We start from the raw sequence: 17,436 nt of genomic DNA, 5'->3' as shown, positions 1-17,436 counted from the left end.
AAATCTTCAGCCGGTTCCGGGTATTAACTTTGGGTCAATTGTCACCAAGCCATCTGTCGTGTCGTTATGTGTTCCAGAGGTCACTGCAAATAAACCATTCATCTACAAAATAGCTTTCATCCATTTTGACCATCCCTGAGTCAATCCTTACAGCTACATTTCTTCAACTTGATCTATGATTTCGTGTTGTGGGCTTGCCTGCAACAAGTCGCTTTCTATCAACATCAGCACATTATCTAGAAAGATGACCTAGAAATTGTCAGTACCTTGAAATCTGCATGCATCAATGGTAGGTTTCTCGCCTTTGACGACAGTTTACATCATTGACTTTTGATCGAAGGATTCCGTGACATGTTCGACATCAACACATTTGTTCACATCTCATGGATTGTACTGGGTACTTTGAGAACCATTGACATCACTGGTGGTCTCTCTCACACTTGTTAACAGTTTACATCATCGACTGGTAATCAAGTGGTTTCTACCATGTTCGACATCAACTCATTTATTCGCATGGATAGAATCGTACTATTTCGGGAAGTAGAAATGAAGACCCTGGATCTAGTTTCCACCATCCAGGCTGCGGGGAGTTTTGTATTCATTATATAGTAGACTAAACATAAACAGATGGTTGCGTCCATACTATGTCTACATGAGTCTATGATTATGATGTACTGCGAAATCATTCCTATATCAGAGCATTAGTTAGTTTGTTAGCTAAAGTTTTCAATCTGAGTATGGGAATGCCTACCTCAGCGATGATATGATCTTATATATGTATTTTGTGTTGAATATTTGCAGGTTCCGACTGGGCTCTCCACAAGATAATCCTTGAAATGATAAAGTACTTCACCCTTCCTAGATGATATGAAACCCTAATCTACTACAGGCTTCGCACTTTAGGGGGCAATCTGTTACACTAAAATTTGTCACCATGACTATTTGCAGTTAGTATGGCTCCATCAACTGTCATACTATCCTCCTTGGCAAGTCTTATACCTCTGCCCCTCATGTCAAACCCCAAGAAAGAGAGAAAGTCCTTAAAAAGTCAATTAACTCCGGTTACGCAGTTTCTCTTAAACTTACCTGCCTGTACGCACCTCAAGTTCACAATACTTGCGTACTTGTACGCTCTGTCTGTAAAGGGGTGGGTGCGTACTCCTGTAAAGGTCAAAAGGTGCGAGTTTTACTTCAAAAAATTTACTTGTGGTCGAATCTAGAGCATTCTAGAAGATGGTTTGACGTGTATTGAGCGCCTCCAAATGGTTCATGCATCACTATGAAAGAGGAACTTATCCCATCAAGAGGGGAGCTATCCCATTGAAAGAGGGGCTTATCCCATTGATGGTGGACCTGATTAACTTCCTCCAAAGCATTATAAATACAGGCATTGGGCCAGAAGGAGGGGAGGTTGAAAGCTGAACATTCCTAAGGGTAGATGCTGCTGAAATTAGGACTCCCTTATAGAGCTTGAGAGGAGAGATTCCCATCCTTTCTTAGCTTCATTTGGAAGTGGGTGAGCTGATCAAGTAAAGGAGAACTCTTGATGGACCCTGGGAGGGACCTGCACAACACCAAGGCACTGGTTGTAATGGTTTCTTTTGTTTCCAATTAATACAATTAAGTTCATTTTTCTCAACAAGTTGTTATATATAATTTGTTTCATATACTCCTTGGTCTTTATGATGAATATGTTTTATTATATGAGTTATTCAGGTGCTATGTAATCGTTTGCTTGTTAGTGAATGCAGGTTTCAAAGAGAAGGAGGAGCTCATCTGGATCGGAGAGGCTTGGCTACTACAAACAGCGTTGGACTAAAGATATGCTTTAAACACCTGGTTGCTTGTATTTTAAATGCATATTTAGGGAAAGATAGTGCTTGATTGTTTTGTTTGTCACTAGAAAGCCTTAGCTTCTAGGGAGGTCGGTTTTGTCCGCAAAATTGACTCTTTCCGCATGACAAGTAGGACGTATTATAAATGGTACTTTTATCTCATAATTATTTTTACTTATGTATCAAGAAATAATTTCTCTTCAAGTTGTTTATGTATGAATGTTCGAATCTTGGTTCGCATTATTCCACTTCTGTATGGTGATGGCCTATATTTTATGTTGAATACATGAATAATTTCTTATGCGATATATCTTTCACAATCGTTTCAGCTAACTTTTTATATGAAATTATTATTGTTAAACGATTTCATTTCTCATTTCAATTGAATGATCTTTATTACCAATTGATTTTAGGCATTATTGTAGATCGTATACATCAATTTACTCCTGGGTATAGTCATAATTAGATAGTGTTTAAATTAGGATAAAATGCATGTGATTATTAGTTTAGATTAGATTACTTTTAGCTTAAACATTACTCAAAAATATATATCACCCCATCAGCACAATCGTAAAATAGATTGGGAAACGGGTCCCATTATCCCCAGTCAGAGTCACTACTCCAAATGGAAAAGGAGCTGCCAACCAAGGTCCGGAATCGGTGGTTTTCCCCCATGTTGAAGCAATGATTTTCGAGACTTCAACAGATACATAGAACAAATGTTCACCACAGACATAATGATATTTTTTCTAAGACAATTCCAGTGGGCTTGACAGGATAATGCATTTTATAAATGCCATTCTTTATATTTTGTTTCAAGTTGTAAGCTGTGATAGAATGAAATGAAAGTGATTAATTTCACAAGGTAGCCATTTTTTTGTATTATAGCTAAAATAAGAGTGAAGTTGCAAGAAATGAAGAAAATCCTTTATACAAGCTAACATGAATTTCTCTAGTATGGATATGAGTCTTGAACTTGGATATGGACAAAAGCCTACTATAGGCTATAGTGATTACAATTTCAATGTTTCTCCATAAATCATTAGATTTGGAAGGCCTTTCTCTCCTTTTTCAAGGATTGGAGTTGGAAAACCTTCCTCTCCACTCTCTAGGTTAAGAGGTGGAAGGGTTGCCTCTCCCCCAAGAGTTGGAATTGGAAGGGATCCTTCTCTATTAAGTGTTTTTGGCAAGAGCGATCCTTTGGCATCATCAAGGATTGGAGTTGGAAGGACTCCTTCTCCATCAAGGATTGTTGGAAGGTTGAATGACAAGAACGCGAAGAAGGATAATGGGTTGGAAAGGTGCTGGAGGTCACCTCAAGAAACTTGAAACTGCTGATACAAGTGTGGCATATGGTTCAAGGAATGGCTATGATTGGAGGCATCAACCAATGCATGGTGATCTACATGATGCCTACAGAAATTACATGGGCTAGAGATCTCTGCATGGACTTCTTTCACTTGTACAACCACCTTAGGAAATTGATATAATATGCAATAGAATGGTGTCTAGAAACTAGGGAAATTATGAGGAAGAAGAATACTTGTGGGAGGATCTGAGCCCAAGATTGGAAAATCATGGAAGAGAAAGTGATAACTCAAGGAAAGATGATTATTTTCCTACTAATCTAAATAAGTGGTTAGGCTTAGTGGCGAGCCTAGGTATTGCAGAAAGAATGCTGCAAATCCCAGGGCTACAAGCTTTACTTGTCAACCTAGGGTTGGTACAAACTTGGAGGTGACTATGCTATATACACAAGTAGGAGTGAAGGTATTGCATGTTGTCACTGCTCATCTAGCAAGAGCCCCTAGGGGTTCCAAGCCAGACTTCTATAAGGTCAGAAGACGCTTGATTTTGATGGAAGGAGAGCAAACCTATTCTAGGGGAGAGGTATTCTACTCCAGAAATGAAGAAAGAAATAATGTAATGCTAAACTCACACCAGACCCTAGCTAACTAATTAAACAATTATCTAAGTAGAATTACTAGATCAATCACTAATCTAATGCTAATTATCTAAGTTGTAGAAGTAAAAGCATCAAAACTAGACTAAGGGGTAACCAATGGAAACTAAGCTAAGTCTATGTCTAAGAGGAAGAAGCAGTCGAAGGTCAAATTGGTGAAAGGAGGATGTGAGGGAGCAACAACACCTGAGAACCATTGGATTAGGAAGGTGAAAGGAAAACGAACGACTGAGATGGGATTGCAGGAGTGTATGTAGGTAGATGGGAAAATAGGGTTAACTATAGGATGAATGGTGGAGATTATATTGCGGGCAGTTGAGTGAATAGATTAACGAACGGGGACAACCGAAGATGGACGATTGAGATTATGTCACGCGGGTGGAGTCAGGAGATGGACAGACAGGATTGATTGGTAGATGGATGGTGGATATTAGATCGCGGGAAAAAGAAAAGTGCCGAAATGGTATTGGGTGATGTGATGGCCGTCAGATCAGGAGACAGATTGATGGTAGAGATTGGAGCACTTAAAGGAATGTGCAGAAATGAAGGAGCAGGTTTAGAGGGCGATAAGCAGTATTTCGTGTGCCCTCAAAGCTGTAAACAGTTTTCTCAAATTTCACGTGATTAGCCTCCCTGGCCAACACGTAGCACGGGAAACCACACATTTCACGTGCCCTTGGGCGGATAACGATCAGACAAAAATGCACATGATATGGCGCGATAGCCATTAGATCTAACAAGGCAGATCGACGGTTGGGATTTAAAGGGTATGAAGTCAAAAAGCTAAAAGTGAATCCAGGCAGTGATTGGTCAGTTCTGCTGTGTGAGGCGATCTACGGGTAAAAACCGTTTGAATGTGGATTAACAACTTCTACTCAGCTTTTCATGTTGAAGGAGAATGAAAGGGATGTGAGGGAGATCAAATGATGGGAAGAGAGTGAAGGAGTAGACGATCATAAAAGGAACAGAGTAACAATGCAATGAACCTAATGACTACGTTAAACAACAAACCGCCTATGAAAACCAAAACCCTGTGTTTTTGGAGTTGCTTCTTCCTCACGTCATGGTCCCAAAGGGAGGAGGTGAGGCCGAGACACCTATGAGAAACCTTGTGGATATTTTCTTTGCCAACCTACTGATTGAATGAAATCATAAATGATCCACTCTACACTACTGTAATGAGATTGCAAGTATTTAAGTAGATGAACAATTAAACAATAAACCTCTGGAATGGAAATGAACTTCTTAAGCAGATGAATAGAAAACATGAAACTATGCTACTTAATAATACAATAGAGGAGCTTTGGCTGCTAGGGTCAGGCCCTAACCCAAGAGCTTTAGCCCTCTGAGTTAACTTAGTGCTGGCTCAAAACAAAACTCATCTCCATTATAAAAGAATATTGTACTACATAAAAAATATTACAAGTCTGCACTTGGACACAAAGTAGAGTAAAAAGTCAGAATACTTCTAATGCTTGCTAACTGACTAAAAATACTGAGGTCCTAAGCCTCTCTACTTATACATTTGAAGTCTCCAACAACTTCCTTCAAAATTAGGGAGGTACAACTCCCAATTCAATGATAAACTCGTGCTTTCCCTTTCACTAGCTTGGCTACCTTCTAGTAGGGAGGCTTGGCTCCCAACTCAAGATAAACTCATACTTTCACTTGCTTGGCTGCCTTCTAGTACACCTGATTTGGCTATTTGCACCTTCACTTGCTTGGCTGCCTCCTAGTACTTTTGATTTGGCTATTTGTACTTTCAGCTGACGAAGGGATATTCGAATGGAGGGGCAATAAATGAGGAGGATTTACCTCCTGTAATTCCTCTCCCTTGTCCCATTCAAGTTTTTACCAAGGTCTTTTACCATAGTTCCTTGCTTTTATCTTTTTATCCCTGCATTTTCCTTGCTTTTATCTTTTATTCCTGCATTTCATGCACATTAGACCACAAAGCAAAATATCCAACTCTAACTCATCTCATAAACAAAATATAATCAAAACTATGCAATAAGTTGTGAGAATAGTTGGTTTGACTAAGCTAGGAGGTGAATTAAGGCCAATGAAGGCCCATATAATTACTCAATGATGAGGCTCATCATCACCCCCTACTGAAAGTGTTGCTCATCCTCTAAGCAACTTAGTGCCACTGGTAGCATCTCTGACATCCTATGCTTCTGTTGTGCTCTCTTCTTCTTGTTCATAGAACCCTACTTTCCTTTCTACTTCTTCCCACTGATATTCTCTGATCTTCAAGCTATGTGGGAGTTTTTTCATCTCCCTATGCAGGCATGTATATTATCATTTCTTAGCAGCCTAAACATGTCCTCAAAATGTGAAATTGCTTGCTCTTGGGCAGCAAAATATCTAAGTGCCAGTTGAGGATCATTTGCAATTAGATTATTGGTGTGGATTAGGGTCATGGGATTGGACTTTTCAGCTTCTTCCCTATCCCTGAAGCCACTTAGCTCTTTTGTTTCTTTCTACTCTTTTTTTTCATTGCCTTCTTCCTCTTCTGTTTCAGCATCATGTTCCTTTGTATTAGTGTCTTCTTCATCATGTCCCTCTGTATTAGTTTCTTCCTTATCTACCTCATCCCTATCTAGCTCTGTATATTCTTCTTCTTTTTTTGCCTCCTCCTCACTGACAGAAGGACTAACACCATAGATGAAGGTTCTCATGTCATCCTATACTGGTAATTCATTGAAGACTGTCCATGTTATAGGGATCCTGGGGTTTAGGAGGGCATCCTCAATGAGGATTCTAATCAACCCATGGTGAGCCAACGATTAGGAATTTCCTTTCTTTACTTTTCTACTGGAGTCCATGAGTGATTGCATCAGAAAATAGGGTATGCTGAATCTTTGGTGAACTGGTGTTTCTATCCCAAATATTATTTCTTCAAGAATTCTAAAATGGTAGCCATAAACAATATTGTATCTACCCTCACATGAGATATACTTGATGAGAATCTTGCTTGTGAGGCTTGAAGAGGAAATGAGAAAATTCTTGAGAAAACAGAGTTTCCTGTGTATGTAATCCACTAGCCTTTTTTAGAGGAAATTGGCCACCATTTTACTTACAAACCAACTACCTCTTAAAATTTACAACTTTTGATCAAATGATGCATATGGGTGAGTGAGTAGGATACTTACCTGTGGCCTTAATGCCACATTGTAGTTGTCAAAGATCAGAGATGCTCCTGATGGTCATTCTTCTTCCTCCTTTGCTGTCTGCTGATGGTTTCTTGACTGCAGATTCTGATAATGCTGAATGGACACAAGGAGTAGGAGTGTGTGAAGGCAAGGTTGATGGTAATGGATGAGGTGAGGGGTCCCTGTAGAAAACACAAATTTCACTTGAATTGGAGCAATGAAGTGAAAAACAATGGAATTTATGGAGGAATTCATGGTAAGTGTTAGTGCCTAGATCGACCTCAGGCTGAAAGGAGGCAATTCTAGAGTAACTACAAACCACACTTAACCTGGTAGCTAGCCCTACCAGGTCAAGAGAGGGCTCTCTCCTTGTCAATATCAGTTAGGATGGTTGCAATTATGACTTGAGATGACTGAGTTGAATATAGATTTTAGGCTAGGTATAGTAGCTCAAAGGATTTTGATTGATTTTGATGTTTGGTTGCTAGATCAAATGAAGCAGGCAGGTTAGGTCCGGGAAATCAAATAAGGGATACAAACATGTTCTATGGGGTGAGGTAGACAAAGGATCTATGTACTAGAAATTGTTTGAGATGGTGGATTTAGACTGTTAAGGGGTTGAGGAGGGCATGAGGAGCATGAATCATCTTCAAACTGTTGAAAACATAGAAAACCAAATGCATTCCCAAGACAAAGAACTGTAAATTAGTGTATTTCGTCTATTCGCCTTGATTCATTTAGTTTAGAAGGAAGTGCATCAATAACCTGATGTGGTATGCATATAAGCGGGAAAACCTTCCCTCATAGGTGAAGTATTTGATGATGATCTTCATAAGAGGGGCAAACCTGTCCTCCAAGTACTTGAAAGGAAATACCCTACTGATCTTGCTATGATATCTAGCCTTAATATAAGGCTCATAATATTCTTTGTCCACATATTGCCCTTTGTTCCATTGTTCACCTACATTTGGGATGCCTGTTGCTTCTGAGATAGTGGTAGGTGATAATGTGAAAGAAACACTGGCAAGGGTAACCTGACCCTTGTCTAGATGAGTAACAAACAACCTAGCCAGCTCATGATGGAATTTGACCCTCTCCACCATTTCACAAAAATCATAGCAAGAGTGATGTCTAAAACATGATATGGCAAGTGGGCAAGCAAGCAACTCTGTAAGATTGATAGGTTCCTCCCAGATGATTTTTCCCCCTTTGTGAGGCTTCCTTGGCACATGTCTTTCCCTAGAACTGTCACTAAAAGTTTCCTCCTCCCTCTTATATTTTGTGTCTCTCTCCATGGGTTTTGGTGATGTGGTAGTTGATGTGAAATGAAGGATTGTAGTGGGAACAAGATGAGTATGAAGAGATTTTAAAAATATAAGGTAAGTGAGGTGTATGGGGATGTGAGTGCTTGAGAGAGTAGGAGTTTGGGGTTCTTAGGGGAAATAGGGGAGTGAATAATGTTTAGGATGTGGGGTACAGAGTTAAATAAGGGAATGAGTGTAGTGAAATTGTAAGAGTTGGAAATTAGGGTTAGGGAATAGTGTAATAGGGCTAGGATTTGATAAGGAGAGTGGGGTTTTGGGGAATGAAATTTGATGACTGAGGGATAGGGAATGTGACTTGGGAAACTAAGTATAAATGAAGTAAAAGAGCAACAAATGACCTTGATAGCTTATGAGAGGTAGTTTAGCGATTAGTTAGGGTTTGTTCTAAAAGAAGCCAAACACACTCAAGAAACCAAGCACAATTCCTTTTCAGCAAGGAGGAATGGTGTACTTACTTGAAACAAGCATCAAATGGTTTTTGAAGAAGTTTGGAGGTGATTTGAGGTAGTTTTGACTTCCCCAACAGGTGTGCAACGCCGGTCAATAGGTGCGTAATTCCATTTTAATGTGCAGTGCATGTGTAAATTTACACTGCAAGAGCTCAATAGGTGCGCAACGCACTTTTAATGCGCAATGCCAGGCAAATGGTGCATAGCGTCGGTCAACCTTCCTGATTTTCACTGTTTTTTCTCCTTCTTGCTCGATGATAGTGAAAAATCGTATTTCTTGGGCTTCACTTAGCACTTTGCTCTTCATCAATGAAAAATGAAACATATGGATGAGATTTTTATACCCTTTCTCTTTTTAAATTTTCATTAACAAGACCCACTTTCTAATGTTTTGATAGCCTTTTGAAATACTCTGTTTTGCTTATATTTTCCTTTCTGACCTTTGCAGGTGAACTGATACTAATCTCTTTGACTTTTTGCAGTGGCAGGAGCTGGCATTGTCACCAGGTGACTAGGAACAGCTTGTGAAAAATTATTACATATAGGAAATATAGAATTACATAAATTACATGAAATGAAACCATTAAATAAAAATGCTCTATTTTACCTCAAAACAGAGTTTTGAGGTTAAAGAGATTTTTACAATTTTTGAAAGAAATATAATGTCTTTATGAACTTTTTCATCCTCCTCATGTGTTTGCTGATAATTTTTATTCATTCTGAATGACCATGATGACAAACCATAAAATCTAATGAAACCCTAACACTAAACCCTAGGACTAGTAGAAAATGAAATTGAACTGATTATGGACAACTAAAAGATGTTTGAACAAGCAGCAAGTATATGACATGAGGGAAACTGAAATGAAACCACTACCATCAGTTGATCCATGACCTAATGGAATACAACTGATCGAATGAGACACCTACATTAATGTAAAAGAGTAATTTTGATCACTGATGGCAGTGTGAAGACACTGACATTAACAGTAAGGAGTGGAGGAGATGAACATATGTGAGGTAGGGCCCCCTTTGGATCTTCTCTTTTCTCCCTGATTTTCTTTCTCATCCTCCTGCAAATAACAATTATGTTTTTTTCCTTTTTCTCTTATTATATATATATATATATATATATATATATATATATATATATATATATATATATATATATATATATATATATTAAAAACACCTAGGCTGCCTCAGAGAAGTTTTCACCCTAGATATTTTCCCTGGATGCCTCAAGGAAGGTTTTCACCCAGGGATATTCTTTTTCTTTCCATTTTTCTCATCCTTGGGCCGCCTCATGGAGGTTTTCAACCCAAAGATGGGACTCAGGCACCTCATGGAGGTTTTCACCTGAATCCTTATTATGTTTTTTTTCTTTTTCAGTGACCTGATGAGGGAGGAGCTGAAACTTGCTCCACCATCATCACTGTCTTATTGATACTATCAATGAACTCTTGCTTAGATAAAGGCCTCTTGTACATTTTCAATTTGTTTCCATTAATTAGTAATGGAATGGCTTCTTCATCTATAGTTCTGATCTGCACTGAACCGTTTTCATGGCATCTTTCCACCACATAAGGTCTGAGCCATCTTGTCCTTAGCTTTCCCTTGAAGTCTTTATACCTTGAGTCATATAATATGCCCAATATCCTTCTTGAAATTGCTTCGCCTTAACGTGCTTGTCATGCTAGATTTTCCTCTGAAGCTGAACTATCTCTATATGGAGGAGGGCCTCCATTCTGAATTCATCTAAGCCATTCAAATGGAACAATCTTTATTTTTGTGCATGACTGAGATCTAGATCTATTTGGGCTACCATCCTTAATGTATTATATTCAAATTCAATGGAAAGCAAAGCCTTCTTCCCATAGACCAGCTCATAGGGTGCAAATCCAGTGGTGATCTTCCATGTTGTATTATAGGCCCAGGTGGACTCAACTAGTCTTTCTGCCCAATCCTTTCTACTGCTATTCACTACCTTGGTTAGGATGTTCTACAGTGCTCTGTTGGTCACCTCCACTTGCCCATTAGCTTGTGGATGATAAGGAGTGGAGGTCCTATGCTTGATTTTGTGATGCTTGAGCAGTTCTTCAATCATGCTGGAGGTAAACTGGTTGCCTTGGTCTGTGACTAGCTCTCTAGGGTACCCATATTTGTAGAATATATTCTCCCTTAGGAACTCAACCACCTTTTTTTTCTGTTTCAGCCTTAATTGCCTTGGTTTTAACCCACTTAGTCAAGTAATCAGTGCACATAATAATGTGTTGTTTTTGCTTTGAAGGAGGATTGATAGGCCCAATGAAGTCCATGCCCCACTTGTCAAATGGCTCGAAAGTCACTTGAGGTTGTAGGGGCATTTCATCTCGTGGAGTAGGCTTTCCCATCTTCTGGCACTGATCACATTGCTAGATCAAGATTATCATTAAATAAAAACAGGGATAAGTCAAAACTTTCACAAGAAGACCAACATCATGAAATTCAGCCTATGAGTAGTATTACACCTCATGAGGTTATGACCCTATTGTAGCGGCTACAAACAGCCTCCAAAAATTTTCCTTAGCCTATTTTGGAGCCTCCCTACCAACCTTACTCAACACTTTGTCTCGCTTTGTCAAGTACTCAAGCTTCAAGTGTTTTCCTCACACAAAGGCAGCCTATCGATCACAGTTGATACATTCCCTTCATAGGCTACTCATCCAGACTTGGTCCAACTGCAGGCTGGGTAGCTTCCCCTTGAAAATTGCACATTTATGGAGGGTAACCAGCCTTCCCTCCAGGAATTGCGCAATCCTCTATGATAGCCTCTAGGCTCCAAGATTGCGCAATCCTACCAGCCAACCCTCCCAGCAGTATTTGAGCAAATCTTCCTAGCAGTAGACTCTTCACCCTAGGATTTGCTTAAATTTGGGCAGCATTCAGCTGCTCTACCCATAAATTACGCAAATCTCCTGGGAAGCCGGCCCAGCTCCGAGCCAGAAATGTGCATTTTTCTCTAGCATTTGAGTAGTCTCTTGCATGTGCAACTGAGTTGACCGATTCCCTCCGAGACTAAGCAAAATAGACTTGCATGCATGGGATTCTTCTCCCAAGGTAGCATGCAAAGGTATCCCTTGTTTCAGGGATCTATGTTTAGCAGTTGGACGTTACATGCAAGGATAAATTCTGAAACCTCCCACCAAGTGTCACTTCCCCTAGATTCATGGCATGCGCATCGTGTCAGTTTCAACCTTTGAAGCCTTCCATCAATGATCAAATATGCTCTTACAAAGTGGTCTCAGGGTGTCAAAGTCAAATTTTGTCATTTCAATGAGTCTTCAAGTAAAATTTGGTTACTAGGTATTAGGTCTAGGGTTGTTTTCACTCCTTCCAAAGTCTTCCAAGTATTGGTCCATGTCACCATTCAGGTTGGTGTACCATCATTCAAAGAGTTTCCATTATCATTTTAGGTTCCAATGGGTCATTTTACACCTTGTTCATGCTTTAGTTGTACTTGGGTAAGCCTCATTTCCCTCTTCTAGGGTTTTGAAGGTAATTTTTCTTGGATGGCCAAATGATCAACAAAACTTGTGTCTTGATGTTCATACACCTTCCCCTATCCCTAATATACCTTCTTAAACAATTCCCATCACTCATATCCCTCAAATTCATCATTTTCCCACAAACCCTAGTTTATTGCTACAATTTGACAATTTTCTAGGCTAGGCCTCTGTTTTGCCCTTTTGGACCCCTTCCCCTAACTCAATCTTTGAAATTCCACTTTCCCCTACTTCCTAACATCCCTCCCTACTTCCCAAAATTTTGTCAATAATTTATAAGCCCCTCATCCCCTTCATTTCCCTTCATTTCTACAAATCCTTTGTTCCACTTATTGGAATAGGTTTTCTTCAAACTATGTTTTTGAGCAAGAAAAGATGAATTTGACAAAAGTGAGAGAGGTTTGTGTCCATCATTGACCCAAGAAGGAAAAAATCTTTCAATTTTTACACAGGTTTCATGGTTTTGGAGAAATGTCGAAAACATCATTGGCCTCAAGAGGATCGATGCACTTCTGGAGTGACCTTGGGAAAATAAATATTTCACCTAGCTGGGATGTTCAAATGAATTGCTTGATTATTTAAATGATATCTAGACAGAGAGAGATTTCCAATGAGCTATCATGAGCTCAATTTGGAGTTGAGGAAGACCTTCAAAAGTTGACTACAATAGCACTCTGCATTCAAGCAGTCTCATTCTACACATTTTGACCAGTCTTGGGAGATTTGACTTTTGACAGGGCAAATGAACTCCAAATTGAAAAATTCAAGATGTTATGGAAAGTAGACATGACAAGCTAGCTATCACATGCCCAATTTTGACACCGGGAAGGCCTTCAAAAGTCATCTACAAAAAGGTGTTGCGCATCAAGGAGGCGCTACGCATCAGAGGGTTGGCATTGTGCATCAGAGGTTTGGCACTACGCATCAGACAGTTTTTGCCAGTGTTAAATTACACAGGCGCTATACATCAGGAAGGCACTATGCATTGGTCTCAATGCACTGCGCATTGACCAGGGAGTTTCCAAAATCACTCAAATGTATCCCAAATTCTCCCAAATGCTGCATTTCACTCCTACAAGTAAGTTTTCATCGATCCTGAGCTGAAATTAGTCTTCTTCATGTTTTGTTCATGATTTTTTCTTCTTAAAACCAAAACCATAGCTTGCCTTCATACTTTTCACTTCATTGCAAAATTTTCACCTCATTACAAAACCAACATCCCTTTTCTCTTTTCCCAAACTTCATTTCCCTAAAACTACCCATTGATTCCATTTTCTCTTTCCTTTTTCCCCTAAGAAACTAATCCCCTTTATTAAACCCTAAGTCCCTTATAATTCAAAACCCTAATTTCTTAAATCTTTCCCTTCTGTTATCTCAAAATCAAGCCCTGGAAGGCTGCAAACTAGGAAGAATTCAAGTAACTGTTTCAAACCAATCTTTTGACTAAGGCTTAGCCTCCTTAGCCTGAGAGGGCTCTCTCAAAGGGTTATTGATTTTGGTTAAGAATAAGATGGCTAACTCTTGTGACATAACAATGACAAATATAAAGGCTGGACAAACATTTCATAAGTTTCCATTGGGCCTATGGAGTCAATCACACTTCAGTAAACAATAGTACTGCCTTTACATAGAAGTCAGGGCACTTAGCATTTGAATATTCAGAACACAACACATATGGAACCACAGCTCATAAATGCACACAGGAAATCAGAGCACAATCAGTGAATTCTGAGTGATTGTACACCTATGCAACTGTAAAAGACATTAAGGAAAAGATAAAATCATACATTCTGAACATAGAAATCCTTCATGAATCCTGAGAAGAAAAGCAGCCAAATTATATTACTGAACTCTGTCTTTACATAAGCCAAAACAATACTCTGTTATAAAATTTCCCAACCCTGATTACATTGCTGTTTCAGCTATATATAGATCTCTTCCACCTAACTGAGGTTCCTCCTCCAGCGTGAGGGGAACTCCAATTCTGCCTATGATGACACCTACTAACACTTTAACTAACTAATAATTACAACTGACTACTAATTGACAGCTCTGGAATCCTAAAACAATTAAGATTCTAATTTTACTAGATCTTCTAGACTTCTAAATCAAATAGGACTCTAATTCCATAACAGCCTTGGTCTACAATCATCTTCGTTCTCTGACATCTGGTTCCCTCATCTTTGTTCTCTGACATCTGGTTCCCTTCTGGCGGTGGCTGTGATGGACCTTTAATGCTTCATGTTGCTCTTCAATATCACATGTTTTCCACTGTCCTGAAACATAGGAAATTATCCCTGTTTTACTGGTCTTTGGTTTACCTCAAAATGTTCGAATCCAAAGAAGCATGTCCTTTATCCTTTAATTACTCAAAATAGGGCAGACTGCCACGTCCTTGATGTGCTGTCCACCGTTTTCAGGTACCTGTGTGATGACAAAACCTGAAAACATAAAGATTCTTTAAGATCCTTCCACCAACATGAACGGTAGAGCTGATTTTTCACGTTGATATACAAAAGGGGCACAAAATATTTGCCCACAAGCATCTAAACAAGAAGCTCCAGAACTTCTTCCTCACTAAACCCATAGTTCATATTGATTTACTTGCAAACATGCCTTCTGAGGTAGAGGTTTTTATTACTTCTTGATGGTACCCAAAACCTGCAAACTAAAGATGATCTGGTTTAGTTAAAAACAAGTCATAATCAAGCCACAAATCAATGCATCCGACTGAGGAAAGCTGCTGATACGAGAACAGCCTAGAATTCTGACATGATTTAAGCATTATTTCTGCACTCACAAGTCATGATTTTTCTACACTTAGACACAAAATCATGACTCTTGTGAACATGATGCTCCGACATGATCTAAAGATGCCAGGCTCAAACTCATACTATTTTAGTTTAGTGCCTAAGCAAGCTACCTCACCCCATATTCATGGAAGGTCAGTCAAGATTAAACTGCTGGATGAAATAAACAAACAAACTAGTAGCAAGTTATCAGAATAGTTCCTCAAGGGCAGCTTCTCCTCAACCAACACTGATATTCTTGACTACAAGAAAGCTGCTCCTTATACAGCACCATAGGTGAACCTTGGCACCACTGATTGTCCTTCAAACTATTCTGAAGCATCATCTTGCCCATATTTTCCTCATTTCTAACACCAATATCTGAAGCAAATTTTTCTGTCAACTGTCCAATTCGAAAATCCTTCCCCTCAGGCTTTTCTGCATCATTAAATTGCCTTCCCTTTTCATTTTCTATCAATAATTCCTCTGGCCCAATAACGTTAATGCTACTCACTGGACTTTGATCATATACTGGAGGACCAGTGGAGTTTAGGTTACTGCTTCTTGAATGTGAAGAAGATAACGCAGATGATAAGACTTGAAGTGATGTTAAAAGAGTAAGGCTATCGGGTAAGAAGAGCCTTGATGTGGTTCTAGGATGAGAACAAGCATTGTTAGACATAGTTTCATTCTTTTCCAAATTAACAAATGGATCAGGAGCCTGTTCCGTAAGGATTCTGGACTGCCTAGGCATCTGATGATGAGATGGAACAGTGATGTTTGAGCTCAAATCTTGATTAAATTCTTTCTAAACGCCTTGTCTTTTCTCCAGTTCAATACCAAGTTGTCCCCTCTCGAAATCTATTTCTTCTTTTACCTTAAACTCTCCTGTGCTCATCTGATCTAAATGAGGTGAAAGCTTTGGCTCATGCAGAGACACTTCCCTGCTTGTGACTTGCTGATCATCATCTCCTGTCAACTGTTGAGAATGCCTTTGAGCAGACACATCAGAAAAGTGCACAGTTTCATTATTCTGATCTTGTGGCACCAACTTATCCTTTCTCTGTGGATCCTTAGTCAGTGTTGTATCTAGTTTTGGCACTGTATTCTGCTGTTGAAATTTTTCCATGCAAGCTAGCTCCTGCTTTTGCTTTTTCATCTCTGTCTTGTTCAACATAGATACATTATCCCTTTTCATCCACCTGCAATTCTAGGATCCATGAAAGTGTTGCCCCACTCCTGAAACGAAACTTGATGCAAAGCTCATTGTATTGACTGACGAAGAAATTTGGTTGCCTTGAGCATGCAAAGGTCTAGAGCGGTTAAGTGCTGTCTGTGTACTTGAAGGATGTGTTTGTGCTCCAAACCTGGATAAATCTTGCCCTGATTGTACATTGCTCTGAAGTTTGGAATTTACACCAGGTATATTGCTTGCAACGCCAGCTAAAGCAGGAGCAGAACTTTCTTTTATACAAGAGACACTAGAATCTTCGAACATGGAAGTTGTTGCAGTGGTTCCAGACAGAGATTTTGTATTCTCAGTTGCCTTGTCAATAGTAACTTTCTTGTTGTGAATGTTAGATGAGACCCTAACTTGCGGTAAGCCTCCTTTCTGCATTCTCTGACGCCGTGTCATAGGCACTCCCAAGTTAAGCTTGTTCAGATTGGGGTTCTCACATAACCCTTCCAGCATTGGAGTGGGATCCAAACAAAGTTTTGGTCGCACAGCCTTCAATATTATTGACTCAATTTCAATGAGATCACTGTACGTCCAAGAATCCTCTGCCATGGATACAATGTCCTTTATAATATATTCCATAGTTGGCCGCAGAAGCACTTTCTGCACCATTGGAAATGATTCTCCGGAAGAAACAGAATCGCCTGAAATTGGTGAACCCTTGCGATAATCCCATACCTCACAAATAACACAACCATCAACATACTTGCATGGCATATCTTCGTGAATATCTCCAGGCAGCCAACAATAGCCCGATCACATAGTCGAGCCAATAAAAGTCCAACCTCTACCGTGCAAAATCCCAGTTGCCTGAAACTATTCCCAAGCTTTTCAAAGTCACCACCGTGAGGTCTTTGTGAAAAAACTACCTCAGCATATTCTCGATCAATTACCTTGGGTTCTGAATTCCCTTCTGGTGGCGAGGCTGGCCTTTTCTTATGATCTATATCACCTTTCGGTGATTCATTTTCACGTTCCAATTTAGAACAAAGATTTCTGAAAGCAACCCTTCAATTTTCGAGCTACTGCAATCTCTGTAATGTGGAGGTGGTACGGCCTCTGTATCTGCTCCAAGCATTGTGCCTTTCCGATCTTTCTGTTCTTCAAGACATTTTGCAAATTAGAAACAAAGGAAAGT

This window comes from Pinus tabuliformis, chromosome 6 (genome assembly GCF_031772625.1).
Source record: "Pinus tabuliformis cultivar Carrire ecotype Pingquan chromosome 6, CPIR1, whole genome shotgun sequence".
Lineage (NCBI taxonomy): Eukaryota > Viridiplantae > Streptophyta > Pinopsida > Pinales > Pinaceae > Pinus > Pinus tabuliformis.
The sequence above is the reverse complement of the archived record's forward strand: the minus strand, read 5'-3'. Positions refer to the sequence as shown.